A 22,624-nucleotide genomic window follows, 5' to 3' on the forward strand; every position below is an offset into this window, starting at 1 on the left:
GAACTTGTCTCTGAAAGGCAACAGCAAAAGTCACATTGATTTGCAGTAAATATTCATTGAGTTATGTTTTTATTTTTGTGTGAAATTCATGTTTTGTTGGTTTTGTTCTTTGAACACAGTAATATTGTATGCAACTGATGCATGATTCATTTTGTGCACTAATAAGTTAGTTATCACCATTAGATTCCATCTAGGAATCGCTTGCGGATTCTTCAACATTTAAATGAGTAGGTTGTTAGCCCACTGCACCGAGTCGTCCCTCATTTCGCAGTGTAAGACCAGAGGGAAGGCAGCTAGTCATCACCGCCCACCGCCAACTCTTGGGTTTTACCAACTAATAGTGGGATTGACCGTCACATTATAACGCACCCACGGCTGGGAGGGCGAGCATGTTTGGCGCGACGCGGGCGCGAACCTGCGACCCTCGGATTACGAGTCGCACGCCTTACGCGCTTGGCCATGCCAGGCCGTACACTAATAAAATATCTACTTATGTTTTGAATTTGAAAAAATCATATTTTATTTTTCCAATTACGAAGGGTTCAGTGAATGCAAGTACGAAACTTTCGGGGTTCAATACCTCCAACAAGGTTAAGAACCACTGTTGTAAAGGTTGGTTATATAACATTATCATTGAAGACAAAGTAATTGCTCCTGAGGGCAATACTTTGAACTGTTGGCAATTAAAGTTTATGTGTTTTATATCTTTTTAACTTGGGCCTTTTACAAGCTACGGAAGTGTACGAGTGTTCAAGCTTGTAGAAATGTTAAGAAGAAATATAAAATTATATGTGATTGCTACTTTGCTTGCTGAGTTTTTTTCACGAAATACTTTAAAATAACTTACCAACGAATAAACGTTTCATTTACTTTAACATGTACTAACGAATCAGTACATTTACTTATATTCATACATTTTTGTATACGTGTTTACAAAATGAATTTTGAATGAGAGAATAAATTTGAATTTGTTAAATGTCTAATATCAAAGCAGTTTGTTTATTTAACTGCAAATTAGACATATATAGTCTGACTAATACTTTAATTTGCATTATAGATATGTTATACTTCTTTGTATTACTTTTATTATAAAATGCAAACACTTAATATTGCTAAGTTTTTTTATTATTGGATTACTTTAGTCACAACTTGTTTGATTGATAGTTTTTAATACACTTGCACCTCATTATCCATGCATTCATAGGTTTTATCAGCTATTTTAGCAAAGTTTTTGTTTATACTCTACGGAGTATTATCCGTTTTGTTAAGAGGAACTGGATAAATAACTGATGTCAATGGAATGTGATTGATAGCTTAATTGTTTATGTTTTGTTGATGATTTAGGAAGTTTTGGTTTTGAAACATTATGTGATAGAACTTAAGAAAAATTATATCCATATTGTTCCACTTAATAAAACGTTGTAAGTAGTACCACTGCTACTATTATTATTATTAATACACAATAACTTATATTTGTTATTACCACCAACGGACATTATTACTTATTAATAATAGACATTATTACTTTTGCTAGTTTTGGTGTATCTGTGCCTAACTCAGTTGTAGTATTAGTACTTATAATATTACTATTAGTACTACTACTCCGAGTGAGTTAGTTCATGAACTTATAAAATCTAATCATACTCGATTTTAAAGTGACTGTTATGGAAGAAATATATTCTTGTGCAATGGTTTATCAGTCTTTTTAAACCATTCAAACAGTGTGCTGTTGGTAGTGCTAGGGCAAATAGGCTTTTAGGCTGTGGATATAGAAATATTGAATACAAGACAAAAAAGATTTTAATGTTATTGTATAGGTAATTTGTCAGGCCACATTTGGAGTATTTTTTCCAATATTGGTCATTTTACCTCAGAAAGGACATTGAACTGTTGAAAGGGGTTTAGAAAAGAGCTACTAGGATGATAAATGGGGTGGAGATATATTATGAGAATAGGTTAAGATTTCTGAACATATTTTCTCTTGAGAAAGATGAGTTAGAATGGATCTTATTAAGGTATTTAATATTATTAAGGGAATTAATAGTGTTGGTGCATCATCTTTTTTACATATTTAATGGTATTGGTGATATGATAATACTAGGGGATACAAACATGAATTTTGGCAGAGAAGTCATCACCTTTAGTAAAGTCAACCTTATTTTTCTAATAGGGTGGTTGACCTCTTGAATTGGTTGTCTTTGTATGTGATGGATGGAATTAATTTAGGGGAGTTTAATGGAAAGTGATAAATATTGAGTAAGAAGGATAGGTTTGAGTTTTATTTTTAGGGTTTAATTTAATTTAGTGAACATGATAGACTAGATGGTTCAAAAGGCCAAACAAAATGAATATGTTACACTATGTTTTGTTAAAGAAGATTAATTTTTTTTAGTTATTAAGTAGTAAAGTGTGGGATATACTTGTAACATTTGCAGATGTGGAAGAATTTTGTGTAGCATTTCTGTTGTGTGCAAACTTGTTACATATCTCTTCCATAATTATACTACTAATCACATTTCTTCTGGTTATTTTTGTTATACAGTTATTAGATATTGGGAAAGTTATAACTTGTATATGTCACTATGTGTATATACAGTGGTTTAAGGGTTGATTTAGTGGGTTGAGAGGATACATCTCCGTTAATGTTTATCAATTTGTATGGATATGTAGGTATATGAGAGCTTTCCCAATTGTAACTTTATTTTTTGTTTTATCTTAAGGTTTGACTGAAAGTCCTATATCAGAATGGTTTCAAGAATTCTGGAGAAAATAGTTTCAGTGTTAGTCAGTATATTTAAATTATATCATTCACAAGTTGCAACATACAACATGCGACAAAGTTAAGGTAAGAAGCCACCTTACCATTTTTGATAAAATCTCTATCTTAAACAAACGTTTTATTATCACAAAAAATCTATCAAATAATTTGATATATCTGCTAGTGAAGGAAATAAATGTTATATTTTTATTGAGTCCCAATAATTTAAAGCAGTGCTTCTGGAACATTGTCTTAGGATACCTGAGTGTGTTGTAGCAAATTCCTGGGGTGTTGTAAAAGTTTTATCATAAGAAAAATTAGAACATAAAAAAACCTACAAAAAATATTGCACATGGCTATAGGGGTATTGCTGAAAACCTGGTAAATGGGTGTTGTAGAAAACATTTTAAAAACTACTGATGTATATTGTCTACCATAGACAATAAGTGGGTAAAAAGTGTGTAGTAACTTGATGGGAAACATTTTGCAGTAAATGTAATGAAACAGTTATAAAATTCCCAGACTCTGAATCACTATTGATTCATTATTGAATCACCATTTGATGAATTTATGTCAATAAATTTGGAATAAATTGCAAATTATAATCAAACTTTAATATTATATATGAGTTAATTTTTTAATTTAAAAGTAAATATTAAAAGAAGACACCTAAATATAGATTTTAATGAGTCGTGTGGTATGTTGAATGCAGCCCTGTTTAAAATTGGATGTTTGTGATGTCAAAATGCTAAGTCTATAACGTCATACAAATTAAGAAAGAAATTACTAATATTGACAAGCTAGAATATCAAATGAGAATCTGATATTTTATTTTGATGAGATATAACTTGGGCACTGAAGCAAACATAGTGGCTCTGTTCAGCTCTTTCCATTTCTTGAAACGGTCCCTTGTATACTCTTACTACAGTATATGACACATGAATAACTATTCAACAGCCATTTTAATCTTTGAAAAAGCTACCACATTCTTTCAAACCAAGTTTTCAAGGAGATAGGTTTTTCTTTAGTCTGCTTGAAGTCTCATATTTTTTAAATATAAATAAATCTTAGTAGCTAAGCTTATTAAATTATGTTGGAATTCTGTAGTATCACTGTAGTTATGTATGATTTTTTGGTTATTCAACTATATATATAAAAGCTAAAAATTTTGTTTCATATTTTTCTTAAATTTTAAAAGGCTTAATAACCTATGTCTAGCAATAACCGAGCACAAAGGTCATAGCAAGAAGAGATAATTGTTTGCTTTACTTCTTGATTTATTGTTCTATATTTTAAGAAAAATAAGTTTAATAATTTATTTCTAAATAGTAATAATACATGTATATATAATGTATAATAATTGAAATGTGACTGTATATTACAAAATACTAGTTCACTTAAACACAGCCAAGACAGGGAAGGTCAGTTTTATATTACTGGTTATATGACCTGAGTGCACATGCACTGCATCAGTCAAAGCTATGTAATGTTAGGTAGGCATGCTGGAAGGTCAGTATAATAATAAAATATATATATAATGTTATGAGACTTAAGCTACTTAGATTAAATATTTGTATTTTCATGTTGTAATATGTAGTCATTCTAGCATGAGATAAGCATAATTTATATTTATTTCCTAATTTTTTATGATTCTTAAAATGTTGGTTAAGTAAAAGACCTCTATAGGTAGAGTACAGAAAATAACATAAAACTTAAAGTCTTACTGATAACAAAGAGTTAAAATTTATTTAAGAGGTTTTAGAGACTAAGCAAATAACATTTGAGATTTTTGGGATGAAGAATAGTTTTTCTAATCATAACATAAAATCACTTTGCACTCAGACTAGTAACAAAACAAACTCTATTTTCACAAACACACACATATCTTTGGTAAAAATATTTCATTAACAAAATTTGCTTTTTTTATACAAAACACTTATAATCTTTGCTAAAAGTCTTCAAATTTTGTGAAGACATGCATGCCATATCAAAAGTTATAATGCAAATAGTTAATGTGTAAATGTGTAGACAAACTCATTTATATTATACTGAGCCTGTAGTGAAAGGGTTAAAATATGCTTGGAAATATGGGAAATTGTGGTGAAGTTAATGATATGTTTATTTGTATATTTGGACAAGGTAGGATCATCATCCATATCAAGAAGGTGTCAGATTGATTTTGGTTCATAATTTTGCAGTGCCTGTTTGGAGACTGACCCAAATGTTTGTAGCCACAGCTAGGTGATGCATCAGTGTATGGACTTTTGAAGGCCGGTCTGTATGTGAAATACCCAAGGAAGTATCTATTGTTCACAGGAAGGCATAGATCAACTCATGTACAATGGACTAATGACATATGAAATAATAGTTTCTTTATCAATTAGTGCTTCATTTTGCAGCCAGATACAAGGTGTAAAATTATTTTGAGAGAACGTGGACTATATCAAACATGGTGCATATCATAGTAGCAGATGACTAGTGAAGGTAGGGAGATTGGTGGATATACCTAAGAATTCTTGTGCTGCCATATATTAATGAACTTGGCCCTAACTTTGATCAAATGGATAACACCTACAGACATTGTTGGTATATTCATTGCATAAGAAAGGATTGTCCAAAAGGAGTGTTCTCCATACTTGTCATCCTTTGAAATGTTGTGGTATTTTGAGGCATTTTTTTATTTTTAAATGCTTCCAGAAGTAAGAAGTGTATGTCTAAAGGTTATGTAAAGCTCCAGTATGATGAAATGTTATGCAGAATTGGCTAATGCATTGGATATTCTTGAAAAAAACATGTTATCTATAGATCAAAGATGGTTATATTATATATAATTGTTATTGAGAAATAGATGTTTACATTCTCCTCAAATTGATGCTATAATAACAGAGAAAAAGGCCATGAGAATATTTATATAAATTTCATTGGAGACTGGACATGTGATCTGTATCTTTAAAGTGACACCAGCTTAGTAGACAGAAACCTACAAGAAAAGTTTATATTAACTTGGAAATAACATCTAAAAAAGGAACTTTGATGTTAGGACATTTTGTGTATAAACCAAGAAAAAACTTGATTAGTTAGGCAACAAGCTGCTAAAAACTTGTAATTCTAGCTGTTTTGGTTTTGTTCTAATAAACTTTTAAAATAAGAACTGGACTTTGTGAACTTTCTGTAAAACATTTCATCAAGAGTCTACAAATATTATAAATGATCTAGAACCAGCTTTTGCTGTTATTATGAGAATTATTGCAACCTTAATGGACTTCATGAAATTAACATATAGATAAAAAATGACAATTTGACCCTTCAAGATTGTCCTTGAGCACCCACCCTTATGAAGAACAAAAATTTAAACACAATTTATTTTTTGTGAAATCATGGAATCTCCTGTTAAGCTCCTGTAAAGTGCTGGCTTCCAATACTTATTAAGACAACTCATTTCATAAACCAATCACCATGTTAGAAAAACTAAATTATGTCAGCTTTGGCCTGACCTGTCTTTTTTAAAGTTTTATCATCTTGTTATCTTAAAAATATATCACAAATGGATCAGAGGCATTTATGCTGTTCATCTTCAGCTTAATTTTTGCTCTACAATAAGGCCATCTTTTATCTTTCTTATTTGCAAGATAAAATAAGTACAAGATCTTAAATTTTACCCTATTTTAAGGATTTTCCCTATTGGACATAGAAGTTCTGCTTCTCAGACAAAAAACAAACAAACCAATAAACTGTTTACTAGCTAAAAGTTGTGCATCATAATTTTGAAGAAACCAAAATATTTGTGATGTTTCATTCTCTAACAATTTTTTGTATGTGTTCTGCTTTCCATATTATTATCTTACTAGTTTTTAATATGAAATTAACCTTTATTATCATAAGCCCTTGGTTTTTAGTGCTTTATATCAGTTGTTAAATAAAACTGTATTCATATGTTTATTTCATGCATAGGTGTGTAAATTGTATTGCAAAACCCATAGAGTCCTCAAGGTAAACTGGCGTATGTGAACAGCAACATTGGCATATGTTTTAAAAGTCAGTATGAAAGGAGCTGAAAAGAAACCTAACAAAGTAAGTGTTTTGTTTTGTCTTATTGATATAGTTACTTGACAAATAAGTAGTTATTTGCATTTGTTCTAAAATATCATTTTTGAATGGTTATATTTATAATACTTTTCCACTAATTTTGTATTTGCCTGCTACTACTATTAGCTTAGGTAAAATCATGTTGCCAAAATGTAATTAATTATTATTTCTTCACTTATTATAATCTCTGTGTTTGTTTCAGTTTGATGCATGTGATGTATATTGTTAGATGTGTATTGAGCAAGTCCCACCTGTTGTCTAAATTTGTAAAAGATTCTCGAGTGTAAGAATCAACAATATATTTTTTACAAAAGAATTTTTAGAATATCTTTGAATATTGCTAAACGTTTGAGAATCTCACTTAAATGTATATAAACCAACATGCTGAGAAACAATATTAGATTATTATTGGTCATCTACAGTCAGTAATACTACAAGCTTTAGAAGCTATAATTGTGATTAACCCTTATTATTCGAAAAGCTACAGAATTTGATCAGGAACATTTTTATGTATGACAAAGATTACAAACTGTTCAAGTTCAGTGAATTTACTTCAGATGTTAGTATTTCTATGAGGATGTTACTGTCAATATGATATTCAGTTCTAGACCAGATAGAAGACTCAGTATAGTTTCTAAATTTGTAAAACTCTTTCATATAAACCAGTATTTGTAATAACTATTAGTAATAACAGATATTATAAATTGTAATTTTTTTTGTTTATATATTGAAATATATATGTGTTAGGAAAGAAAATTATGTGTATCAATCTTGTTGGCAAATATCTTAAATTTAATACATATTGACAGTTAATTAACTTCTAAATTAAAATTGAAATTTGTGGTTACTTTAAATAGTAATAAGTAACATATATAACATGGTAAATTGGAGACCTGTCTGATTTAAATTGTAATATGTAACAATGTATACTAAACAAATTTGCTAATTTTTCATAAGAAAATATTCAAATCAAATTGTTAATCTAATGGTGCTTCAGTTATGGATATATCTCTTGCATTTTATAAGATTTAAACATGTTAAGTTATTGAAAATAAACTTAGAATTTTCTTAAATATAGTATTAAACTGTACATAGCAAATTCTGATACTCTCTTTGTTCACCCTAAAAACTAAAATTTAAAGAACAGTGAAATTCTGGAAACTTCAAAATAACTTTAACTAATAATCATAAAATGTATAGTATTATTGAATTATTTAATTCCATTGGTTTTATGTATTAGTTTTTAAATATTTCCTTTTGTTACAGAAAATGGGTTGTCTAGAACAAAGACAGCAACAAAGAAATAGAAGCAACACAGTGTGTAAAACTTTTTTATTACTTTGTACCCTTCCCCAAAAAAAGAAGAAGAATTGATGATGAATCAGATACAAATTTTGCATCATATCACTCTTTACAATCTGGGTTTAAACTGGACCTGATGTCTCCTTTCAAGCTAATTCCAGTGTCTCCTTTTGACAAAATCCTTCAGTTGCTAAGAGAAATTTTATTATGGTCACAGTGATTTGTTCAGAAGTAGAGATGTCAATAAAAAAAAGCAAACTATTGTCTGAAGAGAATTGTATTCTTCTTGCACAGAGTTTACTTTTAAGAAATTATATTTATCTTGTGGAATTCAAGGGAGAATATCAAAGATGCTTTTGAGTAGTGTAGATGAAAGAATTATTAGGGATAGTGTACAGTTTCAAAGTAGATGATGCTCATTGTATATCCTGTGTATCATTTCGTTCTGACAAAAGCAGTGCAGAAATATTTATAAATTAATCTTCCATTGAGTGGCAGAAAAAAAAATCGAGAAATGTAATAATCTAAAAAAGTTGCAGTATTACACCAAAGCAGTTATAGTTGCAAATGCTTACGAGATGCTATTGAAACTTCAGAGTAGACAATATCAGTTCTGTTGGATGCACAATATGCTAATGCTGTTGAGTGTAATTGAGAGATTACTAAAGATGCTGCAGATTTTATCTTTTATTGTGTAAAAAAAATCTGTTGCCATCGTGGGTAATTGAGAGGGGTATGAATAATATAACACAGGGAATTTTCTTAGTTTTTGAATTTGCTTTCTAAACATAATTTGACTATGTCACCACCTTCAGTGTTACCAGATAAAATGTGCTACTAATATGTTGCCTCAAATTCAAAACAAGCAGTTCAATGTTTCTTCACAGGGCATTGTCCTTAGAGATTTAATTACTGAGATTCATTATTGTGGCTGATAAAGTGACCTTTAGTAACACACAAGTAGTGTTTTGTGCCCATTTTGCTGATTAAAAAAAAGATCATGGAGAGTTTTGAAATTTACTTATCTTGAAAGAATTATAGGGAGATTCATTGCCAGCTGAACACTTGCTTCATGTTAATTAGTTTAGCTGTCATAGGGCTAAAACATAGTTTTTTTTAAAATATTATATTAAAGATCTACACATTTGTAGATTATAGCAATCTACAATTGCTACACATTTTTTAAAAATTGTTATTTTTATTTATTTGTTTAACAGTTTTAACTTCCTGTAAGTTCAAATGAAGTTATAGTTAGCTTAGACTTTTAAATGGCTATGTGAGGACAGTAAGGAACTAGGAGTAGTTAAGTGTGCTTACCTTGCTTCTTGGACATTATTATAAAACAAATGATCTTGTTTATGAGGTGGATAATTATACATGATTGCATCCATGTTGTTTTGAGATGAAGACATAGAACATATATTGGGTATCAATACTGCATAGGGGTTTGACACTTTGCTTTTGAATGTCTGTACAGAAAAAAATTATAATTTTTTACTAAATGAACCATTATAAATCTTTTGATGTTCATATCCTTCTATTTAATTTATTTTAATGTTTTGTGATATTTCTATATTTATATTTATGTAATTAAACCTACATAGACAGTTTATTCAAGCTATGTTTTACAAACTGCATTACCAATAAAATGCAATTTACATTATATTAAATAGAACTTGCATATGTAAAGGAAATTATGTAACAAATAAAATAACAAAGAAATTATAAGTGAATGTAATTTTTAACAGTGTCTACAAATTTGAAACAATGTTTTTAACCACTTTGTAGAAATCTACTCTGAAATTTATATTAGGCTTAGTAATATCAACAAAGGTTTCAGTAATTTGTCCACCACTAGGTTAAGATAATTTTCTTCATTTACAGTATGTAAGTGGTTATTTATTTATATCAAATGTGTAATCCAAATAATAATGACCAAATATTACTGTGCATAAACTGTAATTAAAAGCTGTGTACTAAATATTTCTTCAACATACTAATTGATCTAAGTCATTGTATTTTACCTCAGTATACTTAACTCTCGGAATCTGACAACAGATGTTAGCTTCCAGTCAAAAATCCTGATTTACCCATCAGAGAGTGATACTAAGTATTCAACAGGAAAAAGTTTAGGGCTGTTTGCCGATGTGGGTGAGAAAATATATTCACGTGGGTACCCCTTACACTGAATAGTAAAACAAAATTGAGAACAGTGAAATTTCATACGTTATGGTGGTAATTGTCAGGAAATCATGAAAATAATTCCAGCAAATGCATGAAAGATTATGGGTTTAAAGAATTAGTACATCTGGAAGTACTCAAGAGTTTAATATTGTCAGAAAACTTTACTAATTCACTAATTATGTATGTAGATAAATAAGATGAGTAAACCTCGACTACTGATTGTTGAGGCATTCCTCTACTTAACAAGGGTCTAGTTTGATTGGATTTTGTTAATAACAACTTCAGGTTTATTTCCAGTCCAATTGTTGGGTGATACAATCTAATTTACTAATCTTTTTTGCAACATTTCTCCACTAATATGATTTTTTTGTTACTAAGGTGATTGTCAATAAGTAATGAATATAATGGTGAAAAATCCATAGTATTAAGCCTTGTGAAATTGTGTAACTTGGAAAGTGAGACTATTAAATCTGCACTTTAATTATTCAGTGTCTTATTTGAAAACTGTAAACACCATGTACTGAAAGTGGAAAACTTGTCAAGGTGTGATGTGTAGGGCCATTTGGTCTGAGCCTCAAGTTTAAAGGGAGCCTCAAATTTAAACATTCGTTATTTATTAGCATTTATTAAGTTTTGTAATTTACTTTTGTGCACAGAAAGAGGCTATAAAAGCATTTACTAATGTTAAATTATGTTAATATATGTTTAGTAAAAATTATTCAAATTATGTTTAACTTTCTTTTGAGCTAATGATTGTCTTATTTTGTTTTCATGTCATCATTTTTTATTTTTATTGTAACAAAGGGTCTCAAAAGATAGAAGTGGATTGTGTCTTTTTGAACCTATGAGAGGGTCTGGTGACGTGTACGTTAGTATTATGCTAGGATCTGTAAGTATATATAACTTGTACATCTTAGCCATCTAACTGACTGAATCTTTTAAATACTAAATTAAAGATTAGGTGATATGAAAAAATATAATTCTTCTTGTAATTCATTTTGTGTCCTCATGCATCAAGCTTGTATTTGTAGAAAATGTTCCTGTGCATTCATATCAAATGTAAAAGTAAATTGCAAATGTCATTATTAATTTTTTTTATTTTCAACATCTTTCACCAGAGAAATGATGTCATAATTACTTTGTCATAGAGTGGTTATATTTCTTATAAGATGGTTTTTCTCCTGACAGTGACAGTTTTGTCATTTCATATTGTACAGATTTTTTTCTCTGCTTGGTTGCAGCATGGCTTGTTGCAGCTGTTGGGTTAACTGGGTTTTCTGAGGAAGAGCTTTGTGAAAATCCTTGTACATTCACTGGTTGGAACAGGCATGATCATCAGTAAAGTAAGTTGTTTAAAAAGTCTGACAAATTAAGTATATTAAAGTAATTGCAGTATTAAAGTGAAAGTACTGAACAAAACAAAGGGAAAAAACAACAACCTAATATTTCTTGATATCTGAAATAAAATAGCTGCTTCTGCTGATGTAGTAGAACTTTGTTCCAGTAGTTAAAAACCAATGAACTTCCAAAACATATTTATCTGTTTTCAAACTACAGTTGTTATTAAGCTTTGGTTTGACTTTTTTTGTTTGCTCCAGTCTTTTATACCCCACTTAATTGCCTCTGGCAATCTTTATTTTGTGATATACTCTATCTATGTCAATGTGCCTCTATCCTGGTACTGTATATAAGCATCTTATTCAGAAAATGTTATCACTTTTTCTTGACAAAGCATTGCTAATGGGTTTCTTAATGCTACGATCATTCGGAGAAACTTTAAATGCTCTCCAATTACAAAGTTCATTTTCATTAAAAACAAAAAAGTTTTTGATTGGTAAGTCAGTTTAAAATATGAATATTATTTCTAGTATGGAGTAAAATTGGGTGTTTTCTGATAGTACAACAATCAAGGTGTCACTTTCAGTTGAGACTGCTAGTGAGCTTATTCATAGTGAGATGGAAATGTATTTAGTTTGGTGGTCTTCTTCTAGAATGCTCTGAGGACACAATTGAGGGTGTTCCTGAACATTCTGGAGATAATTTAGATTCACTTTTTCCTGTGTCATCTTTTATTTTGTTGGCTTCTCAAGTCTCTTGTGGGCTGCAGTAAGTTTTTAGACTTGCAGTGTTGGAATTCGAGGTTCGATTCCCTATAATGGACACAGCAGAGAGCCCAGTGTTGTTTTGCTCTAACAATACAGACTTAGCTGATAAAATATTGTTCTAAACAAAAAGTCATTAAAAGAAATAAAAAAGGAGAACACTTTGGGATAAGCTGCTTCTGATTTGTTTTCTTCAGTTTATTTATTTAGAGTGTAATGTTTTGGGTCTTTCCCCTGTTGCTTTTGAGTGTGTACTTGATGGCTGAAAGGTTTGGGAGTGAATATTTAGTTTTATCTCCATCCATGTACATTGTTGTTCATGCACAGAGGTTTAATACACAGTTATGTGAGGGATGTCTATACCTTATGGCCATAGTTGTTAGAACTATGCAATTTAGCCTACCAGATGGTGGAAGCATATTCTAACTCTCAACTGATACATATGCTCCTTGAAATTAGGGGTTCTGAGATGGAATGTGTAGTTAACTTGAATAGATCAATGTTTCTTAGTGGAATAGGGGTAGATCTATGGACTTTCAACTCTAAAATATAATGTGTTGTTATTCTAACACTAAACTTTGTTGGAAGACCCTCATAATCACCAGTATGCACATTGCCTTAATTGTTGCTTCTACATTCATCCCTGTTGTCATTGGCATCTCGAGATTTATTGGCTCCTACAGGGAGTCATAGTTCCATTCCCTGTTTGAGAGTCTTGATTCCTGACATCATTCCCTCAGTATATTGGTACCTAGAATAGATTCTGTCCATATTTGAGGGTTCTGCTGATCTGTTAACTGAATACTTCCAGCAACATTGGTGATTATTGTATGTTTTTGGAGATTTTTAGGTAACTTGGATCTAAGAATATTTGGTCATGGGCACCACAGGTACTTGAGTCAAAATTAAACATTCCATTCACATCTTCATCATTATTATCTATTCCACTTGTAGGGTTTCTATTTCCTGCTATTCCTTGGATTTTGGAACTTAGTTCTATGGCTAACAGAGTTTGGCTTGTCTGGGGATAAAGAAAGTGTCGAGTTGGTTCTTCTAGGGTTTTATTTGTATCTTTTGTTGAGCCTAAGAAGTTTGGAATCTGGTGTCCAGTTTATCAATATTCCTATCTGCACATTGCCATAGTGGTGGAATACAACTATTACTGGCATTTTTTGTGCACAAGGATCAGGTACTACAGTTCAGGGATTTTTGCCTTCTGACTAGCATCAGCACCACATGAACTTTGTCAATTTGTACGAGCTTTTTCTTGTCACATTCATTCCATAATCCTGTTTACACACCATTCCATGGATGAAAGGTTACTGCTGGCTCCATCTTGTCAATTGTCAGAATGTCACACCTGGTTTGTACTTTAAGAAATAACCAGGGTAGGCTTCATTCTCAGAGCTGAGACATCTATTCATGCTCCAACTCAGTCAGTCATAACTCTTAAGTTTTCTTTTTCCTCACATATCTTAGTCAAGCATTGTTTATTCAGAGTCTTAACTGTTTATGTTGAAGTAGATAGGTGAAAAACTTCCAATACATGTCTAGAATGTAGCAAAAGTTTCTCTTGTCTGTACCAATTGAAAGGATAATATTCTTATTAGTGAATACAATGTAAAAATGCTAAGTTTTATAAAACAAGTTTCCTAAATGAAACAGTCTCACTTATATGACAGCAGAACTAACATAGACTAAAGTTGAATGTTCAGTGGTGTCTTGTGATTACTAATAAATATAACTTTATATAGACCAGGTTTCTTTTATTTTATTTCAGGTATAAAGTGTTTTAGTTTTATTTATACACTCGATGATTCTAGATTAATGTAGAGTAATGAACTTTGATTTTTGCTCCTTGGTTGATTTTGACAGAGTACATAGAAGTATTTGTTTTGTACTTTTATTGTAATAACTCTTTTTGCTTTTCATTTGTGATAGTACATAAAAACTAAATCATTAAGTTAGTATGCTTCCAACGTTAAATCATTTTATAGTAGTGTTAGTGCACATTGAATGTTAAATTGGGTTATAGTGATGTTGATGTATTACCAACTTTAAATTTTTTAACTGTAGTGTCAGTATATTCCAAATTCATAACCAGTGTGTATTGCTTGTGTAATATAGTTAAAAATAATTTAGTATAAAGAGACAAGAAGTAAAACTATAGATAGTTTGAATTTCAAGTGTTGTATTTTATGAAATCAATAAGTTAACTATACAGTTGCAGAACTTGCTGTCATTGTAATTGTCCCATCTTTACTTCACAGGAGATTCAATCCTGGACTTCTTGTGCAACCTTTATGTATTAAATATCCACATAGTTTAGTAAGTTGACTTTCTTTGTTCAGTGCTATAATTTGATAATTTTTTGTATATTTTTAATTGAGTATGTTAAATACATCTATTTTAGTTTAAATACTGAATTCCTTTGGTTACAATATTTCAAAGCACTAGCTAAATATACACATAAAATGGTTATAAGATATATAATCTATTTTACCATTTATTTTTGCTTAACAACTTATTATTGCCTGTTTTTAGTGTTTCTTTCTGTTTTCAGAATGCTACAGCTTGGACTTGGGATATATAATATGACTTTGTCAGCATTTAAATTGGACATTCACATGTATTAACCTGTTTCGCTTGGATAAATTTGAGTTGCAGTAACTTAAAGAAATTTAGAATAAGATGTAGCAAATGGGCAAGGATTTCAGGTAACATGGTGAGTAGATATAGAATATTTCAGGCAGGTAGATATGAATTTTAGGCAGCAAGGTAAATACGAGGTCTGTTCAAAAAATATGCGGACTGTTTGAATTGCTCGGCTCCAGTTGGTTCCAGGGTAATCTGCTTGGTGTCGCTAGGTTCGCACAGATCAGCTGATTACGACGCCATTTCCCAATTGCAGATATCTTCATTTGTGTATTAGCTACGCGGTTTTAAGTGAAGTGCGATTTTTTCGTTTGGCAGATTTCAGAATGAATGACCTGAAGGAGCAACGACTTGCTGTGAAATTTTGTGTTAAACTTGGAAAATCTGCGACTAAAACTTTTGCTATGCTTAAAACGGCTTACGATGATGTTGCTATGAATCGTACGGCATGTTTCAAGTGGCAGGAACGTTTTAAGGATGGTCGACAGTCCATTGAAGATGATGAGCGTCCTGGACGTTCTTCCACGTCAACTGATGACCCACACGTCGACAAAATCAACTCCCTGGTGTGGGCAAATCGATGTCTGACTGTCAGGGAGCTTGCTGAAGAGTGTACATTTTGTTTTATGACGTCAGTCCACGTATTTTTTGAACAGCCCTCGTAGATGCAAAATGTGGCAGACAGATGGGCAGGAATTTCTAGCAACATTGTGTATTGATATATAATGTGGTAGGCAGGGGTACTCTATATTCCACTGATGTGAAAATGCTTCTGTTTCACATGAAAACTCTAAAGAAATTTCTAAATTCAACCAAAAAAGTCTGAAACACAGAAAGTAGCATTGAATGTGTATGGTTTCTGGTTTACATTTCAACTGAGAGTGTATTATTTATGTTTCCAAGTTAGAAAATAATTTTTTTTAAAATTTAATAAAAAACAACCCCAACTAATATTTTGCATCAATGGTACTTGCTATGATAACAATTTATCACTTGGAATATGGGCCAAAGTATGGCTTAATGGTTAGCCTGTCCAGATTGTGAAACTGGTGATTTATGGTTATATCCAATTGTTGCAAAAACACACACTGAACTGTAGGGTCATTAATGCATTATAAGAGTGGTAGTCAAATGTCAATATTAGGTTAGAAGAGAGTAGCCTAAGAGTTGCTGATAGGAGGTGTTGAGTGGCTGCCCTCCCTCAAGTCATTTAGTTCAAAATTTGGAATGATTATGTGCAGGTAATCCTTTGTGAAGTAATTTTATTATATAACTTAAACTCAAATCTGTCTTCTAATTGACTGCTTTTATTTGCAACAGGAATTTAACAATACAATTTACAAGCATGTGAGGGTTATGAGTATTTGTTGTAAGTAGTAACAGTTCTTCGATATTATCATGATAAAGTATGAGCTGTTGCTTTTTCAAACAGTTATAACTGTGTATTGTTTTTTGGTACATGCTTTACCTTTTCAATGCCTTTCAGTTTAGAAGCCCAGAAAAAATGAAAAGCAGTATCTTAGATTGTTGCCAATAATGTAAGATGGCATATTGTCGAATAAGTTAATAAATTTTCTTCAGTTTCATAATTCTTCTATGGGAGGATTCTTAGCTGTTTACTAACAGTCTTTCATTTCATGACGTTTGATTATGTAAATAGAAATGGAACTCTTGTATATTCGTCTCCAGTGCAAAACATGTAAAAATCATTATTTAAGATTACATCAACAATGTCATATCTTATGTATGTATAACATGCAAATCCACTGTTGGGATTGTAGTAACTCTAAATTCCACAAACTCACAAATCCATGGTTTGATTTCCTGCAATGAACACAACAGATAGCCAAATTCAAGTGTTGTCTAAAAAGTGAACAGATGAGATATAAAATATTTGTATACAGTGGTTCACCAACTTTTTTTTTCAATGACAACACTGACCCACTCATCTTGCTTTTCACAACATCCCTACTGTCACATGCAGTATTTACTTAGTTACTTTTGGATGTTCTCTCTTTTTGTATGGTGAAACTCTAATGACACCTCTAGCACCTTGCTGCTACATAGTAATGTGTCACAACACACAATTTGGAAACTATCAACGATTGTCTAGCAATATGTTTTTTCTAGCTAAATATGAAAATTGTTTATCACTAAGATTGCATAAACTCCCTAAATCATATCAGATCTCATAACACCAAAAGGTGGATTTTCTTGATTTTATTATATATATATATGAGTGAAAATAATTACATTTTAATTAAATTAAATAGTAAAATAAGCAAAATCATGAGGAAGGAATGCATTAAAAACAGTAAATCCAAACCTCTGACTAATTATATAATTTGTTATTTTAACTCAAAATATGCTGAAACAAAATAAAAACACTGCATCAACTGAAAAGATGTGGGATTATAAGATTACCCTAGGTTTTGGAGGTGACTGTAGAAGTATGACCCACATAGTGGTGGGGAAACACCATCTATCAGTCCTAACCTCCATTCTGCAGTTTTGCATAAGAAATAAAGAATAGCAATAGATATAGAAACTAGGAAAGCCAGATGCCCCACATCTATGTCACCCTTCACTGTTTGCAGACAGTTGTGGGAAGGTGACTGCTCTTCCAAGTAAAGAATTAATTGAAATGAAAATGAAGAAATAAGGTATCACCATTTGGGGGTAAGTAAGATAAAAACTTATCTCTGGATGTTATCATTCCAGCCCCTATATGGTAGAAAGGCAATAACTGACAGCACAGTAAGTGAACTATATTAGCATGAAGTGTTCCATCCAGCTGACCAAACTACTATAGCTCTGAACCACCACCCATTCAGCAAGTCTAATGGGACTATCATTCTCTAAACAAGCCTTTATGTGCAGCAAGGTGTACATCCACATAAAGTAGTGCCAAGTTTTTAAATTACCTTATTCTTAACATTTTGCTCTCCTAATTTCTATTTCTAATTCTCTATCTATTGCTATTCTTCATTTTTTATGTGAGACTGGCAAATGGAAGTTAAGATTGATAGACAGTGTATCACCACTGCTATGTGAGTCCCACTTCAACAGTCACCTCCAAAACCTAGGTTACATTTTATAATCCCACATTGTAGCTTGTACCCTGGTAACTTTTCAGTTGATGCAGTGTTTTTGTTTCACCTTGTTTTTGAGGTAAAATAAATTATACATATATATTATTCTCATGTAGAAATAAAATTCTTGAAACTTTGTCCATTAACTATTTATTCAGTAATTTATAGCCATTAACGCTGTAGATTTTCATAAGTTTATGCCCTCTTATAGAGAAAATTAAACTAATAAACCTGCAGACTTGTTTTTCATGACTGTGTGTAACATTGGTTATATGACATCTGTAGTTGACAGACTTTGGGTTTCTGGTATTCTAATGTATAAAAATCAGTATTACACTTAATATAGTTTTCACTTTTTCAACAGTATAAAGTCCAGAAAATGAATTTGCTACTTATAAAATTCAAGGTTATGCTTTTCATTTTGAAAATCAGTCAAATGAGAAGTAAAATGTTTGAAACTCTTTGTAATAATGCTATAATTTGCTGGTTGGTTGTCATGTTATGTAAATATTACAGAGAAATATTCAGTATTTGATATTTTGAGTTTGTAGTTAATACTGATGAATGTAATGTTATTATATTATTTATAGTATTGCTAAAAAAATCAGTGCATTATGCTTAGTGAGTACTTGTATTGTATTTAAAATAAGTGTTAGAAATTGACACTACTATCTTGGTATGTAGTATTTAAACATGAAATTATTTTTATTTAAAGTGCTTAGGAGGAGATTGTGGATAACTGTAGTTAAATAATTTTGATGATTATTAGCTAACACAATCACTTTTTATTCTCCAAAATAGTTTTTTAACTACCTAAGTGCTCAGTTACTTCAGCTAATAGAAACATAATTAGCATTTGTCATTTGTGTATGAAGTGTTATTTTAAACTTTTCAGTAGCTGAAAGTGAAGTGGTTATTTGTCTCTGAAGTCTGAAATGAGGAATAGTGTGTTTGGTGTGATAACTGTGTGTGCTTACTTTCCGTAGTGTTAAATAACAAACAGTTATAAATTCTAAGATTCTTCAGAAAGATGAAACTAAGTGAGTGAATGGTAAATTTTGCTATAATTGTATGGTTATTATTACTGGGAATTAGTTAAGCAATGGCAGATACTTTATTCAGGGAATTAACTCATGATAGTCAAGGATTTGTAACATTTGGTAGGATTGTGGGATTTTGTGTTACAATTTATTGATGTGTTAGGTACAGAAGGGCTTTGTAGCATAATTACTGTTAATGGTATTTATTATATGTGTAAAGTATTAGTTAACATATAAAAAAAGAAATAGTTAACAGTTTACATACATGATCCTGTTTAAGACTGGTCAAAGTTTGTGCATAATAATAACCCCATTGGCTCTCAGCTGATGGTCATTGCAGACAATATTGGGAACTTAAAGTTGTTTTAATCTAATGGTAGTTTCATACTAATGAGACACATATCACATTAAAGTTGTTTAATACAAAACTATCAGTAGTAATCATCAGTTCAAGATCAATAAATAAAAATTCTTATTAGCAAACTTTGGCTTATTGTAAATGAGACCTTCAATGTCTAATGCTTCTGACTATATGAAAGCACAATTCACTTTGAGAGTTAATGAAATTATTGTTGATTTCACCAAATGTGAAATCTAGCCTTTTTTTTAAAATATAACTTAGTAACGTTTTAAAGGCATGTCTTCATGCTAAGAAAAGTTATTTCAAATTGTTATTTTGAAAAATTCATCCATCTAATGTAAGAAAGAACTATACAACATTTATTTGTAGAATTAATCTAGTCCATGGAATAATCAAATGTTGATCATGTGATTGATACCTGTCAGCCTAACAAGAATTAAACAGAAAGTTCTGAAAAGAAAAGTTTATGGTTTACCTCTTGTAAGGATACCAAGAATCAAATAAATTCAGGAAAATGTGGCTCGTTTAAGTTGGATGGTCCAGAAATCAAATTTGGAAAGACATAAACATTTATTTTCAACAGTAAGATTCAAAGTAGAATATATAGTTTCTCTATTTCTAATATATAAGGAATCTAAGTATGGAAGAGAATATAATTTATATATATTTAATGTATGAGAAATCCATTTCATGAAAGTGTATATCTGAAAAAGAATATTGTCATCTATTATCATTGTAACAAGAATCAAATGTGAAGAGTAATGTTTTATACTAACAATTTAAAAAAAGAACCAATCAGAAAAAGTATATGAATATTTTTATTTTTAACACATTAAGAATCAAAATAAAAAAATATATCCTGTTTTATTCTTTCAACATACTGAAAAACCAATTTAGTTTGGAATATACTAGGAATCAAAATGTGGGAAAACATATAATTTATTTATTTTTAATTTATCAAACATCCATTTCTTAAAAAGTAAAAAGTTAATTTATCAAGATTTTGAAAGCAGATTTTCTATTTTTAATGGACAAGAAATGAAGATCATGGAAACATTTAATTCACTATTTTTTTCCAGTGTTTGTGAAATCTAATAATGCAATAAATGCTTGTGGTTCTTCTGATATTGATATATTGGGAATAATTTTCTTATCAAGGTGGTTCATTATCTTAGAGCAAACAGTGTATATAGCTTCATGTTACTGTTAATCCTTGTCTAGCATGCTGTGGTGGTCAGAGAGTTTGGTTTGTAATCTGCAGGTTTGAATTTTGTCACTGACATGTTCACTCTTTCAGCTGTGAGGGCATTATAATTTGATGGTCAGTTTCACTTTTCTTTGTTAAAAGAGTAGCCCATCAGTTAGCAGCAGGTTGTATTAACTAGTTGACTTTACTCTAGTCCAAGGGTTTCCAAACATTTTAGACCTGTGGAGCTTCACATCAGAAAGAAAAAACATTCTGGAGCCTTAATAAAAAAAATACACTAAAAATAGAAACAATGGGACACTAGCAGCAGATAAAGTTTACTTCAAGCTTTTAGAACATAAATTTATTAAAAATATCAATATTTAAAGAACAATGTTTACTTCTACTCACTTGTTCAAAAATTTCTGCTTGCAAAATTTATATCAGTAAAAGTACAGTGTACTTATTTATTTATTAGTGGCTCATATAGGCTTGCTTTTGCTCATAAAGTAGTTCAATATTTGTTTGTTACCTGTAAGTGCAAATCATCTTCATTTGGTCTTTGTAGCTGTACACAGTGAAAATATTTGCTCACAAATATATGTTGTTGGAAAATGCATCAAAATTTTCAAAGCTCTGTTAATTATTTCAGGGTATTCCATTGCCATTTGAATCCAAAATTGTATAATTTCTTCCTGCTGAAATTTTGTTTTTAGGGTTTAATCAGTTGAAATTTTAATAAGCTGTTCTTTCTCTGTCAAAGACAAATCGTTGATAGTTGCAGAATCAACAAAGGGATTTTGAATCCACAGTGATTTTTCTAAATGAGGAGGGAAGTACAGTTACGACAGAAAGTGTTCGTACCTCTGCGTCATGAGTAGGTTTTTCCTCATAACTTAAAAAAGTATCACGATTAGGATAATGAAAGTATCGTATATTATAAATATACTAACACACATCTACATAAATTTTTATGTAAATTGAACGACAAATAAACTGTTTATAAACAAATAACCAAACGTGAGGAGCAGAAAGTGTTTGTGCGTCAACTTTAATGGTCAGTTGTGTAGCCTTTCAGGTGAATTACTTGGCACAATCTCTCCTCATAGCCCTCCATGATCGTTTGACAATACTCAACTGGTATTTTCTTCCATTCTTCTTTACAATAGGCATTCAACTCTTGCACGTTTTTCGGATGACGCTGATGAACCCTGGTTATCAATTAATGCCAAACATTTTCAATTGGGTTGAGATCGGGTGACTGCGATGGCCACTCCAGAACGATTATATGGTTCCTCTGCAACCAGGATTGTACATATTTTGATGTGTGCTTAGGGTCATTGTCGTGCTGGAAGATTCAACGACGCCCAAGCCGCAAGTTCCGAGCATCATTCTTGATATAAGTGCCTAATATATCAACGTACTCTTCTTTTTTCATGATTCCGTTGACGTGTGGTGAAGGCTGCCTACACCAGAATAGCTGAAGGAACCCAATCAATAGCATAATCGAGACACCTTTGTGTTTAACTGTAGGGACGGTGTTCTTTGGAAGATGTCATTCCCCCTTCTTACGGAAAATATACCGAACATCATTGTGGCCGAAAAGCTCGATTTTAGTCTTGTCTGACCAAAGAATACTTTTCCAATAGGTAAAGGGTTTATCTACATGCTTTCTTGCATACCTCAATCGTGCTTCTAAATGAACAGGCTTTAAATATGGAGTTTTACGAGGACGGCATGCTTTGAACCCAGAAGAGCGTAACATGTTCGTAACTGTAGAGATGTTTACTTCAACCCTAGTTTCCCTTACCAGTCTCTGTATGTCATTACGTGTGAAACGAGGGTTCCTACTAACTTC

The 22,624-nt window shown here is 31.1% G+C and overlaps 1 pseudogene across 9 annotated transcripts; it reads left to right on the forward strand.

Moving 5' to 3' along the window:
• The first annotated feature begins 539 nt into the window (after positions 1–539).
• Positions 540–20,221, forward strand: LOC143238113 (protein GVQW3 pseudogene; annotated as a pseudogene). 9 transcript variants are annotated; one of them, XR_013020416.1, is made up of 9 exons: positions 1,129–1,421; positions 2,721–2,845; positions 6,710–6,829; positions 8,111–10,315; positions 11,135–11,219; positions 11,572–11,673; positions 14,703–14,760; positions 14,996–15,157; positions 19,950–20,221. The product of XR_013020416.1 is annotated as a protein GVQW3 pseudogene, transcript variant X8 (transcript). The 9 variants fall into 9 exon arrangements; XR_013020412.1 differs by lacking the exons at positions 1,129–1,421; positions 19,950–20,221 and adding an exon at positions 540–612 and having other exon boundaries at positions 14,996–17,771; XR_013020410.1 differs by lacking the exon at positions 19,950–20,221 and having other exon boundaries at positions 11,548–11,673; positions 14,996–17,771.
• The last annotated feature ends 2,403 nt before the right edge of the window (positions 20,222–22,624 follow it).

This window comes from Tachypleus tridentatus, chromosome 13 (genome assembly GCF_004210375.1).
Source record: "Tachypleus tridentatus isolate NWPU-2018 chromosome 13, ASM421037v1, whole genome shotgun sequence".
Lineage (NCBI taxonomy): Eukaryota > Metazoa > Arthropoda > Merostomata > Xiphosura > Limulidae > Tachypleus > Tachypleus tridentatus.